Consider the following 22,550-nt stretch of genomic DNA (forward strand, 5'->3'; position numbering starts at 1 on the left):
CTGTGACACGGGCGCTTCTTGACGCTCTCAAGAACAAAACCAAACGCAGCGCATTTTCTTAGTCCTGCTGTCCTCCATTCTCACGACCTTTCCCCCCTTACGAATGTTTCTGAAACCTCCCCCCGCCCCACCTCCTTCATCAAGGGACCCTGATCCCTCAACTGTCAGAATCCATTGGGAGAAAGAAAGAAAAGTCTGGAGGCAGCCACCGCGAAACTCTTCCCGGTCTCGCTCCTTTTAGTGGATTTGCTCCACGTGGCTGGAATGTTCTTGTTTGTTGTTGTTGTTGTTGTTGTTGTTGTTGTTGTTGTTGTTGTTGTTGTTGTTGTTGTTGTTACCGAGAGAATTAGCAAATTCCCAACGCAGACGAAGCACTCCAATGGGGAGATGGACGCATATGCTGAACTCCCATTAAATTCAATGGAGCTTTTTAAAAAGTTCCAAGAAGCATCCGAAGCCGCTATAAGCGTGACATTAAGGTGCCCTGGATTTGCCAACCGAAGATTTTTAGCTCTTGATGCGGAGTGAATCCAGTTTGGACATACAAATCGATTACTAACCCCCCCCAAACTCCGCGCACACAGGCACACTCCCCTACTGCAGAGATGGCCCGATGCCCGGGGGACAACTTGGCCACGCTCCCGTGACGTGCTAGTATAAATCCGGACTGTAGCGAGGGCGACACACCTGGATGGGGGGGGGGTCGAGAAAATAAAAGGAAGTTTCAAGGTTCGAGAGAGGTAGGGAGGGGACTATATTTCTCTCACCCGCAAAATTCTCCCCGGGTAATGGATGAGAGGGGTGACGAGGAGGCGGCAAGCGAGTAAGGGGCTTGATCCAGGCCAAGGGGCGCGCCGAATTGGGAAACGAGGGCGCGCAGATTGGGAAACGAGGCTCGGTGCTAAGTCCAGCGGGATTCGCTCTCTTGGCGAGCGCCCGCTTCTATCTGTGTTCCCCCATCAAAATGAATGGGGATTTCTTTGCAGCTTATCAGCGGAGCTTCTCTCAAAGCCACTGCCCAGGCATCTCCCTCAAATTAAGAAATCTCGAATTCTGAGAATGGAGAGGTAGCCATGACGCACTGAAAGAAAGGATGGTTCTGCTGTGGACTTAAGGGACCTGTCCAATTATTTGGTTCAAACCCCCCCCCCCCCGGGTTCAGACAGCTTGCCACCAACAAATAACTAAAACAAAACGAATTAACAAATGTATTTCCGGCAAGGGTTCGATAAACCATGTAAATCCAGGCCTAGGGGTCGCTGCTTGGTCGAATTTTACCTAAGCAGGGAAGTCCTAGGAATGACTGGAAGGTGTCTAGCGGGACTGATGTGCGCAAAGGATTGTTTTATAACACCCATTTTGCTAAATTAAAAAATAAAATAAAATCCACGCGGCGATTCTGATCTTCTCCAGATGTTTTCCAGAGCGGCTGCTCCACCGCAGGGAGCCCTGCTCGCCGAGGACTGCGGAAGACGCCAGCCAAGATTGAGCTGGCAGTTGTGATAACCTGCTGCCGGCGTGCAGGGCTGGAGGTGGCAGTGATAAACCGCTGGAAAAGGGAGGGGTGTGTGTGAAAGCTTGCAAAGGCGGGTGGCGATGAGGGTGTGTGTGGCAGCGAGCGATGGCGAAAAGGACACCATCCTCAGCAGGGACTGGGATAGGAGAGGAAAAGGAAGCGCGCCTGCTTAGCCATTCCCAATCCCCCCCTCCGCCCTATGTTCACGCCAGGCAACACGCGGGTAATTTGTGGGCTGAGCACATCCAGGCTGGAACTAAGTCTGGCTCGCGAAAACCTAAAGCACCATCCAGCCTAATGGAAGTCATTCTTGGTTTCAGTAGAAGAGCTAAGCCCATGCGCCTTCTCCCCACTGCTGAAACCAATGGGAGCCAGTATTGACTTTACGCTTTGGGGCCTGGGGACCCCACGCGCGGTATTTTTTTCTAGATATATTTTCCTCCTGGTTATTATTATTATTATTATTATTATTATTATTATTATTATTATTATTATTATTCCATGGAGGTGACGATTTTGCGAAATTCGCCCCACCCCTCCAGAAAGTCTCTTGAGTCTAGAAAAGCCTAATTTGTTAAAGAAAGACACACACACACACACACACACACACACCATTTGCAAAGTGTCCTTAAAATTCCAGTCATTTTTGTATGGTATGGGAGGCTAGGTGTGTGCACATATACTTATTACGTTTTTACATTCACCTTAGTACACCTGCAACTTTTTATTTCATTTTTACAAATGCAGAAGCTAATTCTCTCTTTCCCCACCCCCGAAAATCGGGGTTTAAGTTTAGCAGCAGAAGCCTGATCCAATGAACGTTCAGGATCATCTCCTTCCACAGAAATCCTTCCAAAGTTCAGTCGAAGTGGCCTCAATTCACTCTGGATCATGCCCCAAATTTGGGCACTACAGGGAACAGCACAGAGACTGGCTGGTGCTCCAGTTTTGTTGGAAATTGAGTCTATTCAATAGGGCTGTGCATAGCTGTGACGTTTTCCCTTTTCTCGCGAGGAAGCCTATTCAGCATAAGGGAATTTCCCTTTAAAAAAAAGGGAAAACTTGACAGCTATGAGGCTGTGTGGTGCTTCTAAGGAAGCGTCATTAAGAGTGGCATCTCTTTGGATCAGAGTTCTGGTGTGGGATTTGTGGTTAGATTTAAATATCCCTTAAGGATGCTGCTGTTGTCATCATCATCATCATCATCATCATCATCATGATAATAATAATAATAATAATAATAATAATAATAATAATAATAATAATAGGAAGGGATACATAATGACTGATCCGCCAAAAGTCTCCATCCTGCGCGTGTGTCTACGCAGAACAACAGGCAATTTACTAGCACTTGCTGCCCGCAAGTAAGTGTGGAGAAAAGGCTATGGCCTTACTCTCCAAAAAAGCGCTTAACCTTCCGCTCTTCCCCGAGAAGAAATAAGGTACATCGCCTCTCTCTCCCACCGGTCTCAGCGGGGCTTTCCAAATGTGGGTCTATTGAGCAGAATCGTGCCCGAATCTGCTCGAAGAATCCGAGCGCCCAACTTCACTGGGGCGGTGGATCGGGCCGGGTTTAGCTTCCATTTTTTTAAAAAAAATGGCTTCCCCCCCCCGCCACTGCTGGAGCTGGAGGAGGCAGAGGGAGGGAGAGGGGGACGGTGGCTTCTTTTTGCGTCCGCGCCCGAGCTGAGCGGAGGGCGCTTCTCATCACGCTCGGATTTATGAGGCTTGTTAAACGCGCATTATTACTTAACACTTTCTTTCTCTTCCCCATCCCCAAGAAAGGGGCTGGCTGCCCCACCCCCGCACACTCACCCTTGGAAACAACACAAGCCGTGTGTCAAACAATCCCAGGCGGCCAGGCGGACATCGCCGCTATCACCCACACCCGTTTTTTAATTCCGCGCGCGGGTGTCTTTCAAGCCAAACAAGGCCTTTTCTGCAAAACTTCAAGGGGTCCGATTACTGCGCTCCAGACGACGCCCACCTCGAGGAGCTCGAACCAAGCTGGGGGCGGCGGTGTTGGGAGAAGTTTCTTCCAACAGAGAGAGAGACACTGCGCGGGGAGGTGGGCGCCTGCGGAGTTTCTATATTGGGAAATATTTTTATAACAGTAACAGGATTTTAATTCCCCCCCTTTCCTCTGCCCACCCCGATCCTTTCTTGCCAAGCCTGGATAGCCTGTAGTTCACAACCAGGAAATCTGAGAGAGGCAGAGAGAAAATAAATGTGTGTGTGTGTGTATGTATGTACACACACACACACACACACACACACACACACACACACACACACACACACACTTTCTGTCTTCGACCCACCTTAATATTTCAGAGAGAGTTTTTAATATAGTTTTATCTATTTATCCATCTATCTCCTTAGCTAAAATGTATTCAAATTTGAGGTCATGATCCCGCTCGTTAGGCACTTTCTCACCATCCCTTGATTTTAGCGCGAGAGTTCAAAACAACGCATCTTCTCTTCATCTCATATTTAAATAATCATACTTTAGTATCTGACTTCGCATGGACCATAAAGAAATGGCGAAGAAATAAATATTAATCCAAAGGCTGGGAATTCGAAAGGACTAGAGTTTAAATATAAGTTTCTGGTCTACTATTATTATAAATTGCCTTTTTGTCCCAACGTGAATCGGTATTCTGTTTCTAAGCCGCGGTATTTCGCCGCATGCTCCAAAGTAAATAATAATTATTTTCACAGCGTTAAAGACGCACCAGAACTCCAGATATATCTATCTATTTTCATCTATCTAGATCCATCTATCCGTCCTCTCCAGCCAGCGATGTTTATAGATCCAGCCTTAATTAACCAAATGATTTCCATTTTGTCTCCCAGCAGACGATCCCGGCTCTTTTTCCGAGGCGACTTTGGAGATGCACTCGCCGCTCCCGTCTCTCTCCCACCCCAACCAAGCTGGGTTGTGTGTCTTTGGAGAGGTGGGGGAGAGGGAGGAGGGGAGGGAGCACCCCCCCCCCAATTTGCTGTGCCAGCTGCAGTTGTCTTTATTTGTTCTGCCGCCTTGTTCCTGCGGGGCTGCATTATGCCTGTGTGTGTGTGTGTGTGTGTGTGTGTGTAATTATTAGTATTATTTTAATTAGGCTGCGTTTACTTGCGCGGGCGCGGGCGTCCCGGACCAAGGCGGCCGTAGGTTCCTGCGGCACAGGTGTCTCTGCTGCAGCCGCAGCTCCGCCTAAGCCAAGGAAAGCTGTGTGCGCCGTCGCGCAACCTGCGCGCGGGCCGCTGCCGAGACTTCGCGCAACCGTCGCCTTGGGAAGAGCCGGCAGGAGGCGAGGAGGCGGCGGAGAGAAACCGAGAACTGCGGCGGAGACGGAACAGGAAAAGGAACCACGTGGAGAAGCAGACGGGGGAGACGAGCTTCCGTGAGCCACCAAGGAGGGGAAGTTTTCTTTCTTTCTTTCTTTCTTTCTTTCTTTCTTTCTTTCTTTCTTTCTTTCTTTCTTTCTTTCTTTCTTTCTTTCTTTCTTTCTTTCTTTCTTTCTTTCTTTCTTTCTTTCTTTCTTTCTTTCTTTCTTTCTTTCTTTCTTTCTTTCTTTCGCCTTAGTGCTCCTCGCCAGCTTTTTCTCCTTGTTTCCTCTCGCCCCTGTTTTGGAATGAGATTGTAAGCTCCTCGGGGCGGGCGTTTGTGAATTTTGTGTGCGTCTGCCTTATTTATTTATTTGACCCCCTACTCTTTAGCCGAAAAGGGTGGCTTACAATCGATTAGGGAGGAAAGCAGAGGAGAATCAAACTCGGGTACCAATTCTTTTTAAACAGTTTTTCTTATACTGTAGTGACCAACGGGGCTAGTGCTTCCTAGGTAAACACTAGTGGTTCTTTCTCTCTGCGTGGGTGTATATAGTTCTTTTTCCTTTCTCTGGGTATTAAAAAAATGTTTTGGTGCCTTTGCTGAAAGTTCACTTGCTGTTCCACAAAGAGCTCCTGGTTTATATTTTATTATTTATTCATTTCATACAATTGAAACAACACTTGATTGTAAAAAGAAGAAAACTCCAAGCGGTTTACAATCTCATGCAGACAATGAAATTGTCAGTGAAAACCATAACAGCAGCTCTTTAAACATCCGAAAGATAAAATCAGCAATAAACCAGAAACAGACTAAAGCACACATCCGCATTCTACGGGTCTGGGCGGGCTTTTCTAAACAAAAATATTTCTAGCTGGCACCAAAAAGAATACAGTGAAGCAATTTAATAATAGATTTCTATCCCACTCTTCCTTCCACCCAGGGGTAGCAGTTTAGGAGGGATGGCGAAGGGCTTATAGAAGGCCAATATTTCAAGTATACATTGCATATATTTATTTTAAAAACTTTGTAGATAACTATTTGCCTTTCCAAACTGGTTTGCAAAAGTATGTGTGTGCCTGTGCGCGTGCACACAGTAACCATTTTTCTCTCACACATTGAACAAAGTAGAAGATGCTACTCAAAGCATGATGAGGCAATATGCCAAATATAAAATGTTGACATTTACTCTTTATGTTTATTGTAAAGCATGGTGTACAACCATGAGTAAAGAACATGTATCATATCATATCCTTCAGTAGCTCTTCAGCATGGCAGCTAAAAGGAACAACCAGCTTCAGAGGCAGAGCACTTTTGAATAGGAGCTGCTGAGAAGCAGCCAATGAAGCCATTGCCTTCACTTGTTGGGTCCTCAAAGCATTTTGCTGACCGCTAGTGGAAACAGGATGGGGAGCTAGAGAAAAACCCTCGAGCCCGTCCAAGTCTGACTTTATATTTTATGGCATTTTCAATAATGCCACTACCATTTTCATGGAACCTCAAACTCTGCCCACTTGATGCAGGCTGATGAAACCCTCTTCCAACAGTATTTTGCAGTCTTATTAATTTAGAACATATTCATCTACTTCCTGCAATGTATAATATCCAGGCAGCATGCATGATAAAAAAAAGGCCATATACAGCGCATTAAGAATGAATATGACATAAACAGAAGCCAAAAACTTAAAACGACTGAGTGGGCCTGCAAAGCAGCAACAAGGGAGGGACTTGAACAAGTTTGAATATTGAATTTCCATCATTTCTAAATTCTGATGGCTACTCAGAAGCGGCTTAGTCATGCTGGCCACATGACCCGGAAGCTGTACGCTGGCTCCCTCAGCCAATAAAGCGAGATGAGCGCCGCAACCCCAGAGGCATCTGCGACTGGACCTAATGGTCAGGGGTCCCTTTACCTTTACCTAACATTGGATATAATTTTAAGGAATTTGTTCATTACCGGTAGTCGTGCATATATAGGTAGGTTTTGTGCATGCTCATGAAAACTGTACCCTCACAATATTTCAAATTCTTTGCATCACACTATCTCATTTTTCATTGTCCTATTCCCCCATGCCAATTTTGCAAATAAAGCACACATGCATGAGAATGCCAGGTTTCTGTGTCTGTGAAAGTATGTAGCCCATGATGCAGTGTGTCTGCAAGTCCAACTTGCAGTGTCTCTGCAAGTCCAACTTGCAAAACAAAAAACAACAACAACCCATTCTCTAATGCAGAGCTAGGCAACCTAAGGCCCGGGGGCCAGATGCGGCCCAATCGCCTTCTAAATCTGGCCCGCGGACGGTCCGGGAATCAGCGTGTTTTTACAAGAGTAGAATGTGTTCTTTTATTTAAAATACATCTCTGGGGTACTTGTGGGGCCTGCCTGGTGTTTTTACATGAGTAGAATGTGTGCTTTTATTGAAAATGCATCTCTGGGGTATTTGTGGGACATAGGAATTCGTTCACCCCCCAATACACACACACACACACACACACACACACACACACACACACACACACACACACACTGGCCCACCACATGGTTCTGAGGGACAGTGGACCGTCCCAATGGCTGAAAAAGGTTGCTGACCCCCTGCTCTAAGGCCATTACTTAAAAGCGAAGAACTGAAAAAAGTTGAACTGGCATGCAAGCAGAATCTCCCACCTAAAACTCCCTGATCTTCAACATCATGGTCTGAGGCTGGAGCTTAACCTACCTGAGCCTGACAGATCTTCAGCCACAGAAGGGTATAGGGATGTGAAATTTCAGCCCTTGTGACTGACAGGAGCTACGAATCCTTTTGATTGAAATCCACCTTCCAGGTATGGTTGCCTTCAGTCTCATCACATCTGACACATTTGTTTCTTCTCCTCCAACCAGGGTATTTAGTTCAGATACCAGAGCTTCAGCTTCAACTAAATTACATTTCCCACTGTCTGCTAAAGAGCTGCTTGGAGTACTGGGGGTGGCGAGTAGAAAGTACTACGGTGGTGAGGATCCTGGGGGAATCAGAGAGGGAAGGGAAGGTCCCACTCAGGACTGGCTCCACCCATGTCCACCAGAATGCAGTCCCCATTCACCTATTTGTGGGAATGTTAGGAATGTGGATTAGGATATATTATTAGATAGATCCTATCCAAGCTTGTGTTAGCAAGCTTCCAATATCAGCAGAGTGACATTCCCCCTTTGTGCGCAGCAAAGCATGAGCGTTGGTTTGTTAGAACCTCTATAACATTATACTTCAATATTATACTTCCTGGCAAATCCCCTTTTTCCCTCTTAAAAGAAATACACGACACAATGGTATTAAAATAAGATAGAGTTTACTCACATGACATCCTGAGTTAACAGCGTAATCTCAGAAAGGCAGGCTTACGTAGAAAAGTTACAAATATGTACATCTGGAGTCTTCTCAGTAAAGTGAGGCCCCATCTGGTCTCTCTCTTGGCAGCAGGCTGAGAGGGAGAACCATCCTAACTGGAGATTCTCTGGAGATGTGTTCCCATTGAAGGAGAAATGGCTAAGAGAGAGAATGGCTGCTGGCTAGGGGCTTTTGTCTGCCAGCTAATCCATCTCATCTGCATGTTTGGAGGAACAGGAACTGAACTTAGTCAGGTGTCCCTCCAGGTGAGTTCCTCTTAGTGGACACTCTAGGAACTGTTGTGACTTGTCTGCCCCAGTGTTCCATCCCACACTATTCACTGCCAATATGTGCTCCACCAGCACAATAAAGTATCCCATCCTTGCTCCAGAACCCCTCAGCTACAGGATATGTTCCCATAGACAGTCACACATATCAGAGTCTGTGGCCAAAGTTGTTGAGTGGCTGGATAGCTTTATTATTATTATTATTATTATTATTATTATTATTATTATTATTATTATTTGACCTAACGCATTGGAATGCCTTTTATTTATTTATTTCAGGGATCTCAGGCAAATAATCTCAGAGGCTCAAGTGCTCTGTTCTGTGGTTCGTGACATGAAGGTCTCCAACTGGTCCGTTCAATTCCGATCATTTTCAACAGAGATGCTGATTCAATCCTTTGCTGCTGTAGAACGTTGCCAGTTTCCTCTTCTGCAAGGACCCAGGGGCCCACAGGGCTTGGGGAGCATCACGGCACAAAGCAGGGGGCTTGCTTCTAATTGTGCATTCCGTCCTAGGTGTCCTCCTTCGTGGAAGACAAGTTCCCAGTCTGCTCAGGTATCTGATAAGGAGATCCTGGTGTGGGAGGTAGAGAGATCTACTTGATGACATCTTCTTTTGTCACCCAATAGAGAGAGCTATGAACTGATGGGCAACGGTGATTCTCGTTGCATGGGTATCTTTTCAAAAGACTATGTTTTCCTTCCAGTTTTGGGGGTGTTTTACCGCCTATTGCCACTCCTGGTCACATTTCTCTAATGCCATATCTGAAGAAGTGTGCATGCACACGAAAGCTCATACCAATGACAAGAGAGTTGGTCTCTAAGGTGCTACTGCAAGGAATTCTTTTATTTTGTTTCGACTACGTCAGCCTGTAACATATCACCACTGGCCAGGTTTTCTGGCACTGTGCTACATCTTAAGAAAAGCTCCTTTAGTGTTATATGACAACCAGATTGCTCTCATGCTTATTTTGGTTCTGTTCTGTGTTCTGCTGGATCTCAGCATTGCATGAAATAGTTTTAATGTTTCAAAATTGGTTTAAATTGCTTAATTGTTCACTGCCCAGGGAATGCAGATTATGAGGTGACTAACAGACATTACAGGCAAACGTGCCTAAAGGATTTTATTGAAGCTGAACCTGGAAATGTTGCTGTTTGCATCCTCAGAATGCCCTTTCCAATACAGAAAATTGGATATATATATATGTAAAAAAATCAGAGATGACAGTCTTACAGGGTATGTGTTTTCAGAAGCCCCACTGAGTTCAGGGCAGCTTCCTTCTAGGTAGGTGTGTACGTTAATTGGTTGAAATCAGCATATTAAGAATTTTAAACATGTAATAATGTAGCTGTATGCTGGTGGCTTAATTAGCAAGTGCCAACAATTTGTTTGGAGGAACTATGGTTTAAAAGCACACTTACTTTTGTGTGGGGACTAGTTTGGCATTCACAATAATAGGGAATGAAGAAAAGAAAATATTAATGATGGTCTTTTTGTCTCTAAAAATGTCCTTATATCAAACTTTTGGCTATGTTTCCATTCATAGGGTGAACTGTACTTGGAAGTATGTTCAATGAATATACTACCAAGTAAATGTGCATTAGATTGTGACTACTGTATTAATTACTTAAAATTTCTTTTCTCTCCCCCCCAAACCTGTTAACAGTTATAATTTTGGTTTTTCCAATATTAATGCTAATTCATTAGTAGCCATTTCTGGAAGAAACAATAATAAATATCCCTCTGACCTGTGGTTTTGTACATCAGATGGTAATCCAACTTTCCTCTTTCTCTTTTTTCTAATCATCATCACCATCATTTGAATAATACTAACCATATATTTTTATATGCACAAACATACACACATTTATTAAGAGGAAGACTTTTTCATCCATAGAACCAGTCCTTGCACTCTCTGTGGTGTCATCACAAAGTCACATCTGATTGGTCTTGTAGGATAGTGGCAAAATGCTACCTGCTCTTTATAGGATCCCCTGTTTGGTGAAATTACTGATATGCTTAATCCAAAAGCTGGAAAGAAGAAACAGCCAGAGAAAACACGGTGCTGAAGAAGCAACATCTAGGTGAAATACCTGTTCTAGGCAGGATTAGGGGAGGAAAAGGTGAATATTCAGTCTTAAGTATTTTTTTTTGTCACAGAAAACTTCCATCACAGAAAACCATACATTTCAATCTGAAAATTAGAGTAGATAAACCTGAGTAGCTAACCTACCTCTTAGGGTTGTTGTGTGGATTAAATGGAGAGGGGGAGCGCCTTGTATAAAAGGTGGGGTTTAAATGCAATAAATAAATTATTCACCACAGTTCAAGAAGGATACTGACGAGCTGGAACGTGTCCAGAAGAGGGCAACCAAAATGGTCAAAGGTCTGGAAATGATGCCTTATGAGGAACGGCTTAGAGAGCTGGGTATGTTTAGCCTGGAGAAGAGAAAGTTAAGGGGTGATATGATAGCCCTGTTCAAATATATGAAAGGATGTCATATGGAGGAGGGAGAAAGATTGTTTTCTGCTGCTCCAGAGAAGCGGACACGGAGCAATGGATTCAAACTTCAAGAAAGAAGATTCCACCTAAACATTAGGAAGAACTTCCTGACAGTAAGAGCTGTTCGGCAGTGGAATTTGCTACCAAGGAGTGTGGTGGAGTCTCCTTCTTTGGAGGTCTTTAAGCAGAGGCTTGACAGGCATATGTCAAGAATGCTTTGATGGTGTTTCCTGCTTGGCAGGGGGTTGGACTGGATGGCCCTTGTGGTCTCTTCCAACTCTATGATTCTATGAAATAAACCAATCCTCCACCTGGTAAAATGGCTGGTGCAACTCCCAACACTATTTTAAAGGCTTGTTTTCCCTCTGCCAGGCTTAGAGTGGTTCAGCCAGTAACACTGAATGGAATTTGGGTCTCATGAAACTTTATACCAGCTTAATTTACACTGGCTGGCTTTACACCAGCTTCTTGTGTATAGGATCGCTCCCATAGTCTACTTCTGTAGACTCCATATGATTCTTGGCATTTTGAAACTGCCAAGCAAGAGAGTGTATAACTAACCCCTGTAAAATGACCCTATTCTCTCTTTTTTATCAGAACGTAAGTTGCTAGTCTATTCCATCTATTCCAGTATTATCCAGAGAAATCTGAAACAACTGGTCCACTGATAGACTCATCTGTTTTTTAGGCTACTATTATTGTCTTATCTTCATGATTTCAGAAGGGTGGTGAATTGGGAGGTTGAGAGAACAGTGGGCTTGCTGTTGAAGAGCACATAGTCCAAGAATTAGTTCATGGTCCAAACTGCCGCACTAAAGCACCAATTCCCCAATGAGACTAGGGTATGTTTGACTTGCTCTGACTTGTGCTTTCAATTTCAGTACATAATTTTAACTGGTTTTTTTTTAATGAATAATTTTTTAGTCAAGTTTCTTCAGAACATTCAAGGCAGTAAGCAATAGAAAATAAACACCAGTGGTGCAGCCCAACAGGCTGTTATCCTGAGTGAGTCTCATTGACGTGATGGGAGCTTATCATCACAAACCATTGGGGTTTATGGTGGAGAATCTCCTAGTGGATCGCTCCATAAGATTTTAATGTCTAGTGATTCTGTTCCTCAAAATGGTAGCATTAACTGCATGCCACAGAAAACCTGTTTCCCCTTAGCTGGGCTCCAACTTTAAATTGCCCTAATTAGTAGATGAATAAACTAAAGCTTTAGCTGATCAATCAGTAGGGGAGGTGGAGATTTTAATTGGTGAAGCTGAAGGAAGGGTTAACTTGTTTATTGGTTTTTTGAAACTATTTTAGGGAATCTTGATGTGACTGAAGAAGTAGTGTAGTGATTTTTTCCAATTACTTCTTCCTCTTGAGTCCTCCATGCACCCATGAAAAACTGCTCCAGAGGGTTGAGAGACCATCCAAAAAACAGCTAGGTGTCAGCTCATTCTGTGAATGGAAGCAGGCCTTTGTATATATCCAATCTATAATCACATAAGGATTATTTTAGGAGACTGCTTTATCAAGGCATTGTTGTTGTTTAGTCGTTTAGTTGTGTCCGACTCTTCATGACCCCATGGACCAGAGCACGCCAGGCACTCCTGTCTTCCACTGCCTCCCGCAGTTTGGTCAGACTCATGTTGGTAGCTTCAAGAACATTGTCCAACCATCTCGTCCACTGTTGTCCCCTTCTCCTAGTGCCCTCCATCTTTCCCAACATCAGGGTCTTCTCATGAGGTGGCCAAAGTATTGGAGCCTCAGCTTCACGATCTGTCCTTCCAGGGAGCACTCAGGGCTGATTTCCTTAAGAATGGATAGGTTTGATCTTCTAGCAGTCCATGGGACTCTCAAGAGTCTCCTCCAGCACCATAATTCAAAAGCATCAATTCTTCGGCGATCAGCCTTCTTTATGGTCCAGCTCTCACTTCCATACATCACTACTGGGAAAACCATAGCTTTAACTATACGGACCTTTGTCGGCAAGGTGATGTCTCTGCTTTTTAAGATGCTGTCTAGGTTTGCCATTGCTTTTCTCCCAAGAAACAGGCGTCTTTTAATTTTGTGACTGCTGTCACCATCTGCAGTGATCATGGAGCCCAATGCATACATTTGCTTAACTAATGGGAGTGCATGACACCCACACCCACAAATGGAAGGAACTGAAACTGGTGCTGAGCTCAATGTAGATATCTAGGCGTCTTTTTTATTATTATTAAATGAAACAATTGAGGTTTCCTTCCCAATCCATTGGTTCCAGTTCAGAAACAAGATCAGGTAAATTGAGGTTTCCAAATTCAGATCAGGAGAATTTCAATAGCATACCTAATTTTGGTCGCAGTGTGTTGTTATAATAACAAAATGGCCATTCCTCTTAACAACGGGGGGGGGGGAGAGGTATAGCAGGGGACTTTATTCAGTATCTCAAAAAAAGGACACCTATGGAGGTTTTCTTAAGATGCACGTTTCTGAAAATGTCAATCAATCAATTCACCTAATAATCAGTTAAAGCTAGATGACTACTCAACTAAAAATAACCTGTGACTATTTTGTAGACCTCATTTTAATTAACAATATAATTTCCATTCTGTGTCTAAAATTATCTCTGCTATGTTTGGAACATTTTAAAAATATTTTTGCTTAGCTTTAAAAATAAAATAAAACATCTGCTGTCCCCAACAGCTTTCTCTTGCTCGGGGCCAGAGGCGCACAATTGCTATACCAGCTGGATGAGGTTTTGTTTTGTTTTGGTTTAAATTATTCGTTTTGCTCCACCATTCTGATTGGGCTTTCTAATGCACTTTTTTAATTAGTTTGCATTGCCATGGCGGCCATCACAGATCAATGCCATCCTGGAGCAATGTGACATAAATTCCTGCAGTACAGGTGTAGCTCCTAGCAAGCTGCCAAACACTAGGAGACTCATGTCTTACACATGGAAGGGGCGAATGCCATTCAGCCAAACTGTCACTTTGAAACAGCCGAGAGGAAGGAGATCAAAGCCGAGAGCTGGAACTTCTCCTCTCCAGATTAAAGTCTTTATGGTTTGAACTCCTAATGCTATTAAAGGGAACCAGGACATAGAGCACAGCACCGGCTACAAAGTTCTTCTAATTTCACTCAAGTCCTGCTGCATTTTGGCCAATGTAAGCCTTCCAAGCATTTTAAGATGTGCCGTTTCCTCTGAGGCCTAGCTGGCTACTCCCTGGAAATTACGCAGAACTAATACCTTCAGAGATACATTTCTGTTTGCGCGCATATTTATATAACTTATCGCCTCTGGAGAGATAATTTTGATTCCCTCCTAGGTTCCACAAAGTCTTTTAATAGAACTCCAAGCAATAAAAACCTGAAATTCTAGTATCTCCAGACATGAAAAGTCTCTTTATGTTGCGTTTGGTGTCTCTCCTTTCTTGCGGTGACCTCTGCACGATGGTGTATAAATCTATTATTCCAGTCACTGGGGAATTCTTTTAAAGCTTTCTCTCTCTCTCCCTCTCTCTTTTTTGTCAGGAATAAGAGATCGTTCATCTTTAACTAGGCCACATAGAAATTATGATTCCACTGCAGTGTATATTTAATTAGAGTAATCTCACTTGAATTTAATTACCTAATGAATTATTTGTTTAAAAGGTAAAAAGGCTTGTTTGCCAAGTACAGTGCAACACGCTGATAAGAACTTCTATCGTAGGAATGTTATTGTTCAAAAAATATCATTTCATGGTCTTATAGATTTTTTAACTCTTTGGTTATCTTAGGCTGCAATCCTATACCCACCTCTCTGGGCCTTAAATTTAATGGGCCTTCCTTCTGAGTAGACATAGGTGGAACTGCACGGTTAACCATATACAAACATATAAGATCCGCAGTCATTTAGAGATAAATTATTTCCCCCTTCTTTCCTTTTTTGTACTTGAACCTTAGCCAATAGAAACACATGCATGCCATCTCGTCACCCTCATTTTTTTTAAAAAAAGAAAGCAACATGGTAGAAATTGGGCTTCTCTTGGAATTAAGACTCTTTGTAAAGGTAAAGGACCCCTGGACGGTTAAGTCCTGTCAAAGGCGACTATGGGGTTGCGGCGCTCATCTTGCTTTCAGGCCGAGGGAGCCAGCGTTTGTCCATGGACAGCTTTCCAGGTCATGTGGCCAGCAGGACTAAACCGCTTCTGGTGCAACGGGACACCGTGACAGAAACCAGAGCACATGGAAACACCGTTTACCTTCTCGCCACACCTATTTATCTACTTGCACTGGTGTGCTTTCAAAGTGCTAGGTTGGCAGGAGCTGGGACAGAGCAATGGAAGCTCACCCCATTGCAGGGATTTGAACCGCCGACCTTCTGATCGGCAAGCCCAAGAAACTCAGTGGTTTAGACCACAGTACCACCTGGGTTCTTTTTCCTTTTTCCTTTTTTTTTACTCTTTGTAAAACACTTGCTTAGCTAAACTACACTGAAACTTGTAGCTATGGGTTTCCTAACAACTCTCGGTACCTTTAACAAACTGCTGTTCCCAGGATTCTCTGGGGGAAGCAAAGACTGCTAATGTGGCAACATAGGCCACACCCACACTTTCTATTTAAAGCACTATGTCTTTTTTTCTTCTTCTTCTCATAAATGCTCTTTATTGAATATTTTCTTAAACAATCTTGTACACCTGTGCTTATTGTTCTTTCAGAATTACAAAATTATACAATTGTACCATTAAATTATACCATTAAAGATTTGTTGTTTTCCCAAATTCTTGCTTCTCATTTCTTTCTTCATAGGTTGGATGTGGCCTATGTCAACCGTCCCCAACCTTGAAGATGTTGGACTACAACAGCGAACAACCCCCAACCATTGGCTAAGCTGGTTTGGGCTGATGGAACTTGGAGTCCAACAGGGCATCTGAAACCTGTATTGAAGAGGATGTGCCTGCATGTGGGAAATCAGAAGAGGACTGGCTTCAAATTTGGGATCATGGCCAATGTGCTGTGGTGCACATGCTCATTTGTGCATAACAAGGGAAGAGCAGAAAGGCAGCAGGCCTTTTGGGTTTGTGGCTGGAACACACAAAGAGAGATTCTGCTCTGAATGTTATCATTAAACCCTGTTGCAGATTGAATGGACTCCTAGAGCCTGCTTCGCAATCTAGTTAAGCTGGGTTTAAGCCAAATACAGATAAAACCAATTGGACATATATCCCAAATGAACATGTTAGGGTGTCAGTCAGTCTTTTTTTGTAAGCTTCTTTCTTGAGAAACTGGTCTCAAGCCCAAGGTCTTGTCATGTTTTGTTGGGTTGTCCCACATCACACTGTTAACTATGATTTATAGAGTGGCAGTGCTAGGCATGAGCCAGTCTTTCTCACTTACTTTGCAGGCCATAGCAGTAAAAACAAAAGATGACCAGCACCTGACCTTGACCCTTTGTAACAGTCTGCCCAGTACTGCTCCTTTTATCTCCAAGACACAAAGCGAATGGTTCTCTGGGCTGTGTGTTTCCAAGGGACACTTGCAATGGGGCTCTTGTGGGTGTAATTCACATCTACTGAAATCAGTGGGGACTTTTGCTATTAACTTGGGAGACTTGTGCATTTCATTCTCACTGGCCCTTGACAACTGGCTGGTTCTGCTTGACACAAGCAACACCTGCTTCTTTGTACTGGACGTATGTATTTTAAGTATTTATTTATTGCTTTCTCCTTAGATCACTTGATAGGCTTCATCTGTCTTCTGAGACTGGGCATAAACCCAGCAAGGAAGATGCCTGGGGTAGGGTGGGGGGAGGCTCTTTGAGGGAGATGCAGTGGAAGGGAGAGTAAAACACCCCTTCCAGCCACTTAAACCTACCGTGCAAATACTCTCCCCAAATACTTTAGCCAATACAGGTTTGGGAAGCTGTGTTGGCCAGGACAATTTGCTCTTAGGTGCAGCATACTTTAGGGTAAAGTATGACTGGGATTAAGGGACCCAGGTGGCTCTTTGGGTTAAACCACTTAGCCTAGGGCTTGCTGATCAGAAGGTCGGCGGTTCGAATCCCTGTGACGGGGTGAGCTCCCGTTACTCGGTCCCAGCTCCTGCCAACCTAGCAGTTCGAAAGCATGTCAAAATGCAAGTAGATAAATAGAAACCGCTACAGCGAGAAGGTAAACAGTGTTTCCATGTGCTGCTCTGGTTTGCCAGAAGCGGCTTTGTCATGCTGGCCACATGACCTGGAAGCTATACGCCGGTTCCCTCGGCCAATAATGCGAGATGAGCGCGCAACCCCAGAGTCGGTCACGACTGGACCTAATGGTCAGGGGTCCCTTTACCCTTTACCTCTATGGCTGGGATAGCTCAGTTGGTACAGTGCGAGACTCTTAGTCTCTGGGTCATGGGTTTGATCCCTGTATATGGGGCAAAAGAGCCACACATCGCAAATATTCCTGCATTGCAGGGGGTTGGACTAGATGACCCTTGGGGTTACTTCCATACTCTATGATTCTATGAGTACTGCTGAATAATACCATCCCTGCCTATGATGAACAGCAAGGGTGTGAAGAGAAGGTTTCGCCATGGCTGCCTCCCATGGATGGGCTCCTTTCCACTGCAGATTCAGCAGACCAAGGTGCTGCAAGACCTACCTTTGCAAAGCATGCAGTTCAGAAATTCAACCCAGTTCACATTTGGAGGCAAACTTGCCAAATTTGCACTTTCCAAGAACCGAAACACAACCTGTTTTGAAATTCACATGCCTTTGAATTTTGCAATTCTAGTTTTACAGCCAGTAAAAAAATAAATACATGCAAATACTAGGCTAAACTGTGCATATAAATGCATATATTAGTGAATGAAACATACCAACAACAAGGAACTTTCTTTTTCAAAAATTTGCAAGTTAGGCAAAACTGCCTACAAAAATACCTATGAAACGTTCACACTAAAATGTTCATACATTTTCATGAGACTTAAAAAAAACAAACCCACAAACTGATATGGAAATTTGGGAACTGAAGATAAGTTTGGAAGAAACTAGAGGGAAACCAAAGCTGGTGTATTTCCTCATCCCAAACCACAACTTTGTTTAAACTAATAAGAATGTCTTCCCTTCAGGGGACAGTGGGAGCAGTTGTCTTGTGAGAAGGGATTCTTAACTAAAAAACCCTCCATGCATCTATCATTTCCAGGATTTATTGAAGAGAAGTTTTGGCAGTTCAACTGGTTGGTTTTTTTGGAGGTGGTGGGGGGAGCATTTGTAGTGTCAGTATGTCATCCTTTTTGTCTTTCCCCTATTCTTTCTCTGCTTCACTCTATCTCCAATTTTCTCTCTATGTTTTCTCTCTCTCCAATTTTCTCTCTCATTGTTGCACTGCTATGTTGATTACGAACCACCGGTAGAACATCTATGGTTCAATGTGACTCACATGGTGTTTTTGCCCCATCAAGTCTGTTGTCCTTCACAATTAACTTGGCCCATATTCTTGTGGGGTTCCCCAGTTTCGCTTAGTTAGTTTCATGAAATTTATACATCGCTTGAGCACCAACATTTTGAATTGTGCTCGGAAACGTACTGGGAGCCAATGTAGGTCTTTCAGGACCGGTGTTATATGGTCTTGGCAGCCACTCCCAGTCACCAGTCCAGCTGTCGCATTCTGGATTAGTTGTACAGTGGTACCTCGCAAGATGAGTGCCCTGCAAGATGAATTTTTCACAAGACAAATGCGTCTTGCGATCTGATGGTGACTTGCAAGACGAATTCATTTTGCGAAAAATTCATCTTGCGAATCGCGGTTTCCCATAGGAAGCATTGAAATTTAATTAATGCGTTCCTATGGGTCCTATGGGACCCAGGTGGCGCTGTGGGTTAAACCACTGAGCCTAGGGCTTGCTGATCAGAAGGTCAGTGGTTCAAATCCCTGTGACGGGGCATAGCTGCCAAGTTATCCCTTTTTTACAGGGATTTTCCCTTATGCTGAATAGGCTTCCTCGCGAGAAAAGGGAATACTTGGCAGCTATGTGACGGGGTGAGCTTCCGTTGCTCAGTCCCAGCTCCTGCCAACCTAGCAGTTCAAAAGCACATCAAAATGCAAGTAGATAAATAGGAACCGCTACAGCGGGAAGGTAAATGGCATTTCCGTGAGCTGCTCTGGTTCGCTAGAAGTGGCTTTGTCATGCTGGCCACATGACCTGGAAGCTCCCTTGGCCAATAATGCGAGATGAGCACCGCAACCCGAGTCGGTCACGACTGGACCTAATGGTCAGGGGTCCCTTTACCTTTTTATGGGAAAAACATAGAAATTTCAATGCATTCCTATAGGAAACTGCGATTCGCAAGATGAATTTTTCGCAAAACAAATTGACTCGTGGAAAGAATTAAATTCGTCTTACGAGGCATCACTGTAGTTTCCGAGTCACCTTCAAAGGTAGCCCCACGTTGAGCGCATTGCAGTAGTCCAAGCGGGAGATAACTAGAGCATGCACCACTCTGGTGCGACAGTCTGAAAGCAATTGTGCTGCAACATTCTACACTAACTGCAGCCTCCAGGTGAAGCATGAGGGAAGCCCCCCATAAGAGTGCATTGCAGCAACCCAGCCTTAAAGTAACAAACACGGTGGCAAGTTTGCTTCCTAATTCTCTTCAGTCAAATATATAGCAGCTTGCCTGGGACTTAATTACATCACAGTGCAGCTGTGCTCCCCTCACATCACCACCACCACTAAAGCTGTTGTAGTTTAAACCAAATGAGCCCTTTCAAATCATAAAGTTAATGTTTCACCACGTGGGGCGTTTTAGTAATTTGCTAGGCAGAGGAGAGGAAATGAGTGATACGGGATACGAGTGATACGAGGTGCTGTCTAAGAGATGGGCCTGTTCCAGTGTGGCCCGTTTCCTCCACAGACCATGGAGAAATAGAGATGGGAAAAAATTACGTCAGAATGGAAAAGCCAAGTGGAGTTTGCTGGAAAGACCTAGCAGTGAATAAAGGGAGAATCGAGTTTCCTGTTATTAAGACATCGTTTCTGTTATTAAGTCGCAAAAAAATGGAATCATATTTAAACATGCCATTTTCATGTTCCAATGCAGGCCTGAAGAACTTTTGACCCGCCAAGCCAAGCAAAGTCCATCAGCCATGTTCTTTTCTTGTTGTATGAGGGTCTGTCATATGCCTGAAAAGCCATTTAGTTTTGCAGGCCTAAAAGGAAGTTTACTTTCCCCTGTGTAATGTCTTTGGAAATCCTGTCGCGAAGGTGAAGATGTTGATGTTGTTTGTTGTTAAGTTCACTTACTGTAATTCCTTAGGTCTTCTGATTTTCTCAGAGCATACTGCTACCTCGAGATTGTGTTATCATCAGTGGCTCATGTTAAAAATACAATTTCCCCGACATGATCTAGTGATATTTATTAAGCCACTATCTAGGAGTTTACCTTATTTTGTATTTGGTTGCTCAGGCTTTTGTCCCAACCCCACTTGCTTGGGAATAATACCCATTAAATTCAATAGGTTGCCTTACATTGAGTCAGACCCAGGGATAAACAGAGGTGCACAGGAGGGCATTTGGCCAGCGCCTCAAGCAAAAGGGGCCCCCTTTGAGTTTTTTTTAAAATACCGGTATATAAGTTCTGCAACTTTTTTATAGCGCATCAGATCAGTTGTAAGACACTCTTTCAACTTGGAGCTGAGAATGTAAGCAAATAAGTGATGTGATTTGGTAAAAGACAAAGCCTCTTTTTTTTTGTTAACTGCTACAGATTTTATCGTCTGCTTAACATCAGCTGTGATATTGCATGAAAGCAAGATTTAACCCTCAAGATTTGCACAGAAAAAGCATTTGTTAAATAAAAAATATTCAAATTATGCTCCACTCATCTTTTGAGTGTGCGTGCGCGCGCCTGCCTGATTTTATTATCACGTGACAATGTTTTTCCATGGCTGCATTTATTATGCTTTGGGGTTTCAAAAGCCAGAAGTGGCTTAGCCATGCCCAGGCACCCGAGAGGGCCTGGTCAGACCCACTGGTTCATCTGCTTCAATATTATCTCCACTGACCGGCTGTGGATAGCCAGGGTTTCCAACAGGGAATCTTTCCCAGCCCTACTTGGAAATACTGGGGACCAAACCTGGAACCTTCAGCATGCAAAGCAGATGTTCTACCACTGAGCTACAGAGAGAGGGGAGGCTGGCCTGGAGTTTCCTGAACTCCACACTACATTCTTTTGCAGGCCCTGTATTACGAGTAATACAACTGAGGGGCATCTACTCTTCTGTTTGTGCCACGATTTCTAGGCACAGCTCTCTATTTTGTAGGCACGGGTCCAAACGGAATTTCATTTTCCCTTTTTGGTCCCACTGTTTCCCCCAGGAAAACCCACTGTTTACCACTGAATCAGAACAAAGAACTATTGGACTTTCAACAGATTCATATATGTTCCAATTCAGCGGGTTCCCCCAGGGAAAGTGGTGGGGGGGAAAAGGAAAGCCACTCAGACCTGTGCCTACAAATCACTGATCTGTTCCTAGAAATCTAGGCACAAATGGAAGTGTGCATGAGCCGGCCGTTGAGAAAACAGTGGTGTGTGAGCCCCTATAGAACTCAGAAAATATCATTTCTTGATGAAAACTGGTGGCAACCATTCTGGAGAGATTTTTGCAACTCACAAAAAATGCCACATGTACTGATGTCTCTAGAGCAAGTGGGTGCAGATTTTGCAGCTAAGATCCTGGCTCAGGAATTGACCTGTTGGAAGCAGAAGTTTGAGCTCTATATAGGTCTGGCCATGCCTAAGGAAAAAGAAATTGGGAAAGTGAAGCTTTTATTTTACCTTATTGGGGAGCAAAGTAGAAAACTGTGAACTAGCCCTGAAGCTCAGCACCAGTTCTCAGCACTGACTGCTCTGCTGGGAGCATCATAGAACTGCTGTTATCCAAAATGCAATGAGAGATAAATTCTTTGTAAGAAATCAGCAGGGAAAAGAAGGATTAAATAGCTATGTGACAGTGCTGTGCACTTTAGTGAGCATGTGTGAATTTGGAGAGCTAGAAGATTCTGTGATCATTGACAACATTTTGAATGGCATACTAGATCCCCAGTTGCATGAACACTTGCTTTGAGAAGATCTCTCCTCATTGAAGGAAGAGGGGAGACTTTGCGAGCAGGAACCACTTCCCACGCTAAGCAGGGGGGCGTGTTTTCGGCCCCCTGCTCCAGCCTATCCCTGCTGCTGTGCCAAACCTCTCAGCTGGCCAATAGGGCTGGCTGGGGGGGCGGAGTTTATTTTCTTGTGTGTTTGAGGACTGGTTATGACCATCACCCAACCCTCCTCTTTTAGGGGTACAGTGGTACCTCTACTTACGAATGCTTCTACTTACAAATGTTTCTACTTACGAATGGAGCTCCGTCCGCCATCTTGGATGCGGTTTAGATAGGATTTTTTCTACTTACGAATTTTTATATAGGGTTGCTTCTACTTACTAATTTTTTGTCCCAATGCATTCCTATGGGATTCGACTTGCAATTTTTTTCGACTTACAAATGTGCATTCGGAACGCATTAAATTCATAAGTAGAGGTACCACTGTATCCTGTTAAAGGGATC

This window comes from Zootoca vivipara, chromosome 8, assembly GCF_965207765.1.
Source record: "Zootoca vivipara chromosome 8, rZooViv2.hap1.1, whole genome shotgun sequence".
Taxonomy (NCBI): Eukaryota; Metazoa; Chordata; class Lepidosauria; order Squamata; family Lacertidae; genus Zootoca; species Zootoca vivipara.